The following is a 5053-nucleotide window of genomic DNA, read 5'->3' as shown; positions in this document are numbered from 1 at the left end:
TTTCCACTCAATTATGTCGTAATAACGAGATCTTATGTCGTTAAAACGACATATTTTCTCGCAATAACGAGATCTTATGTCGTTAAAACGACATATTTTTCTCGTAATAACGAGATCTTATGTCGTTAAAACGACATATTTTTCTCGTAATAACGAGATCTTATGTCGTTTTAAGGACATCTTTTCTCGTAATAACGAGATCTTATGTCGTTAAAACGACATCTTTTTCTCGTAATAACGAGATGCTTTGTCATTAAAACGACATATTTTCTTGGCCTTATAAGGACATGTGTAGTCACGTACAAAATGCCTTTATCCACATAAAATTGATAGACAGTCATGTCTTTATCATACATCTACGTTCAAAAAGCTGAAGAAACAGCAGCCCACAATAGACATTAATGTTAAAAGATCAAATTCTGTACACACCTTATTAATAAAGCATTTAAAATAAAATAAAGCTCCTAAAATAAAGCGCCTTTATAGAAACCCTTTATTATAAAGATTTTATAACGTGGCTTTCTATGGGAGGATGGCATTGCGGTGCACAGCAAATCCTTTAAATGGTATTCAATGCAAAACAAAAATGAAAAATATAAGTAGCCAATAAAATAAACAAATTATTGTGGCATTAATTAGCCCACAAACAATATTTATTTTAAAGCCTGAACGAATTTATTTAAAGAAAAACACCAGCGTTGGGCGTTTATCTGTATAGGGTAAGTGTTTCAGCCGCCCTTTTCAAACTGGCGCAAGAAAATGCAACAGAATTTGATTTGTTAAACATGAACATTATCCGTCTGGCATGGCCGCTCGCTCTAACATTAACCTATAAATGTTCGCTATTATTAAGCGCATCCAAGTGTTTGTGCGGAGTGTTGAGCGCGCACTGCATGACATGGAGGCGCCGGTGCCATCACTCGCATTTGTGGAAACAACTTAAATACTCCATCATTTCTGGTCATACAGAAAAGAATAATACATCAGTCGCAACTACTTTTATTTGTGTAAACTCACAACAACAAGCAAACGTTGTGCTTTTGTAAAATAAAAGAAAACGAACAGGGCGCGCTTTCATGATCTCTGTGAATTGGAGCGCTCTCAAAAATGAACTAAAAAACAGTGTAGACAAGCCTCACATACATGAGAAATATAGCTATCTATATAAAGCTTATAAAAAAATGTCCACCAACGAAAAAAATCCAATCGAAAGCAAATACGTACGGTACCTGATTATGTAATCCTGTCCAAATGAAAGGCGCATAGGCTACATTACTGCGGAGATGTATGGAGATATGTTTGCAGGCAGCCTAGACTGATTTAGAAAAGACTAGTTTATTAATAAACAATTAAAATGCCTAAACGTGCGATTAGTCCTAATTGCTTAAATGAATGACTACTAGTCTAGAAAAATCATATGGCAACTCTAATCAATAGCCTACATTTAATATTTTACATTATTTAATTAGTAATTAGTATCCAGCTCTTTACATTAAATTGTTGAGTTAGCATAATGAACTAATAAAATAATAAAATAAAGTTTAAATTAAGATAATAACCATATATTTCTATATAGCATTGCTTATTCCACCACACAAAGGACTGTTTATAAGGTGACAATCCGTTATACATGTGAAGATTGTAGGCTGTATTTTTGTATTGTATCTTCTGTTATAAAGACGAAGATTGACATTTCGTTAATAAACAAAATAAGAACACAATGTTGTAAAAAATAAACAACTTAGGCTATGTTCTGTTAGATGTGTTTTGACTACTTTTTTTTAAATTATATAGGTAATGAAGATAGCCTATTAACAAAAATAAATCTTATATATAGGCCTAATATATTATATAAAAAAATGTATAGGCCTATATAAAATATATTTTAAAAAAAAGGGCCTCATTGATTAATTTTGCCTGATTGGGGGCTGCTACTATTTGCTTTAGCTGACGTCAAACAAACATTGGATTTAGACGTTAACCCGACTTTCATTTTCAACCAAAATCCAACGCCTGACCGACGTTCTATATCCTGTGCCTGCTGGGATCAACATGACATCTTGACATCAAATAAATGTTAAATTGACATCAAAATAACATCAAAATGACATCAGCAGAGGTCAAAATCATGACAACAAATTGACATCGACACTTTGACGTCAATATGACTTTCATTTTTGACCTATTTCGTGACGTAATTTTGACATCAATGTTGATGTCACATTGACGTTAAATTGATGTCAAAGTGACCGCTGGGATGTATAGTGTAATATTTAATGCACTTCATGTAAAGAATATTTTTTTTTTCTCTTTGTATATTTTATGTCAATGGTACGGAGGATTGGTACAAGATTATCCTATTCAAATGATGATATCATCATAATCATCAATGTTCAGCCAACATCACCTGATCTAAATTTTCTCATGGCTTTTTTGCCACAACAAATGTGATTTATAATTACACAATTATAGCAGCTAGAAAAAAATGTATACTAAAAAGTCAAGAGTCAAGAGTCAAACTAAAGCAAACGCTAACCACCATCATGGTGACTTTAAAATACAACTATTGATTAAACCGGAAATTAAATTAAAGTCAGTCTGGTTAGCTTTAAGTGAAGCTGGTAATAAGTGTACGGCCATGCATTTCACCTTTTTGTTTGGTTTATTCCAACCAAAATTCAACGACTGCCCAACGTTGGAGCCTGACGTCAAACAAACATTGGATTTAGACATCAACCCGACATTCATTTTCAACCAAAATCCAACGTCTGACCAATGTTATAGTCTATATCCTGTGCCTGCTGGGATCAACATCATGACATCTTGACATCAAATAAATGTTGAATTGACATCAAATACCAACAAAGCATGACATCAAAATAACATCAAAATGACATCAGCAGAGGTCAAAATCTTGACATCAAATTGACATCGACACTTTGACGTCAATATGACTTTCATTTTTGACCTATTTCATGACGTAATTTTGACATCAATGTTGATGTCATATTGATGTTAAATTGACATCAAATGTCCACTGGGATCACTGCAACCTTTTATGTGATGGGAATAGATCTAAATACTTAAAAAACGTATCATGATTCGTTAATCTCGATAGCTGTAATAGAAAAAACGTATAATAGCTGTAATAGTAAAAGTTTTCGAGAGAGTTTCACATGTAATGCTAAATATTTCATATGCAAGCATGTCAGCCAATCACAGCAGAGGGCGTTTACACTGAAGTCTCACAGCAGACACACCCCTTCAAACAGAGCGTTCATATCAGAGGCTAAAATCAGGCTATAGGAAATATGCCTTTTATTTCTAAATTATAACAACTTTTGATCTAAAAAACATACTAACATTATAAGGGCACCCCAGGAAACATTCTAAAATAATAAAATAATCCATGTAATGGGACCTTTAAAGAGTTTCTGTTGAGTTTTGTGGGTCACCATTGTGCTGAAGAGTAGAGCCTGTGCTTCAGTTCTGGATGAGCAGAGAAACACTGATGTTACACTGCATGTTGCTTTATTTAACAGGCAGTGATTGTGTACTTGTTGATTATCTATTTGTTAAGGTCTTCAACTCATTCATGTGTGCTGTTGTTAACTAACACTTATCTGCAAGAGGATTGAGTTAAATCAATGTTTTGTTAACTCATTTAAATAAATTAAATTTTTTAGAAAAATATTTTTTTTAGTGGACTCAAATGAAATAAGATCACAGTATAAATATTAAATGGCAATTGATCAATTTAAGATAGAATCAGTTAAATCAGTTTACAACATCATGACATCTTGACGTAAAATAAATGTTGAATTGACATCAAATACCAACAAACAAAGCATGACATCAAAATAACATCAAAATGACATCAGCAGAGGTCAAAATCTTGACATCAAATTGACATCGACACTTTGACGTCAATATGACTTTCATTTTTGACCTATTTCGTGACGTAATTTTGACATCAATGTTTGATGTCACATTGATGTTAAATTGACATCAAATGCCCACTGGGAGGTGGAACAGCAGTCTGAGTTTCCATATTTTTTATGTATGAAATGTGTAACTATACACAAAATAAAGTGTAAGCTTTATGTAGCTTTATGTAAACCCACGCATTACCTCATGAAAGAGAAATGCCATACGTTTTTCAAAAAAGCTATTTTATATTAAAAAAAATTGTGCAGTTTTTGTCCTCATTGCTCTATATTTTTTTTATATGTATCAATATAGAACCATACATGGCCCATGCATATACAGCAGTATATTGAAAAATTTGAGCACTATAGTTTCCCATTTATGTAAATGTATTATCTAATATAAAATTGCATAATATTTTCCAGTATATTCCATACATTTTTGTTTTATAAGGGGTTACAAGACAAAGAACCCAATTCTGGTGCTATTCATGGCCATTTTCTATACTTTCTTCAACAGAGAACAATTGTAATTTTACTGCATATTGTGATGAACTCTGTTCCTCAGAAATGATCTGATGGGTCATGCAGATGATTATGGTCATTGAGGTGCAGGGTTGCCAAATCTGCAAAACAAAAACAGCCTGTTGACTAATCAAAACTAACCCCAAATTCCAAAATGACATGCCACTCCCAAACCTAAAATGTATATCTGAATGATTTTCAACTTGAAAAATTGTTCTCTAGTAGCATTCATAAACACAGTCTGTTTTCATAAAGCTTATGAAAGATAGAGCTAGCAGGAGCAAGCAAAGGCTCCCAGCCAGTATCCCTTCCTGACAAAAATCTTCTTACTCTAGCACAGTTACATCACTGGTATATTGTAAGTGGAGTATAATATCAGTTTTAGCATTTCAGTCAAATATAATTTATGCAATACATCAAACCTTTAACCCTCAGAAAAAAATCAGCCTATGACAACAGTTTAAAAGTAGCCCAATAGTAGACTTGCATGGCAACCATGTTGAGCTGCGGTTATGTCTGCCATCAAAGGTGTCCCAGAACACAGGGCCCTTTTAATATCATGTGATCTCTGTCTTGAAATGCATTATCATGCTTTTTCATGC

Source organism: Squalius cephalus (genome assembly GCF_949319135.1).
Source record: "Squalius cephalus genome assembly, chromosome: 4".
Classification (NCBI taxonomy): Eukaryota; Metazoa; Chordata; class Actinopteri; order Cypriniformes; family Leuciscidae; genus Squalius; species Squalius cephalus.
This window is presented reverse-complemented; position numbering follows the sequence as displayed.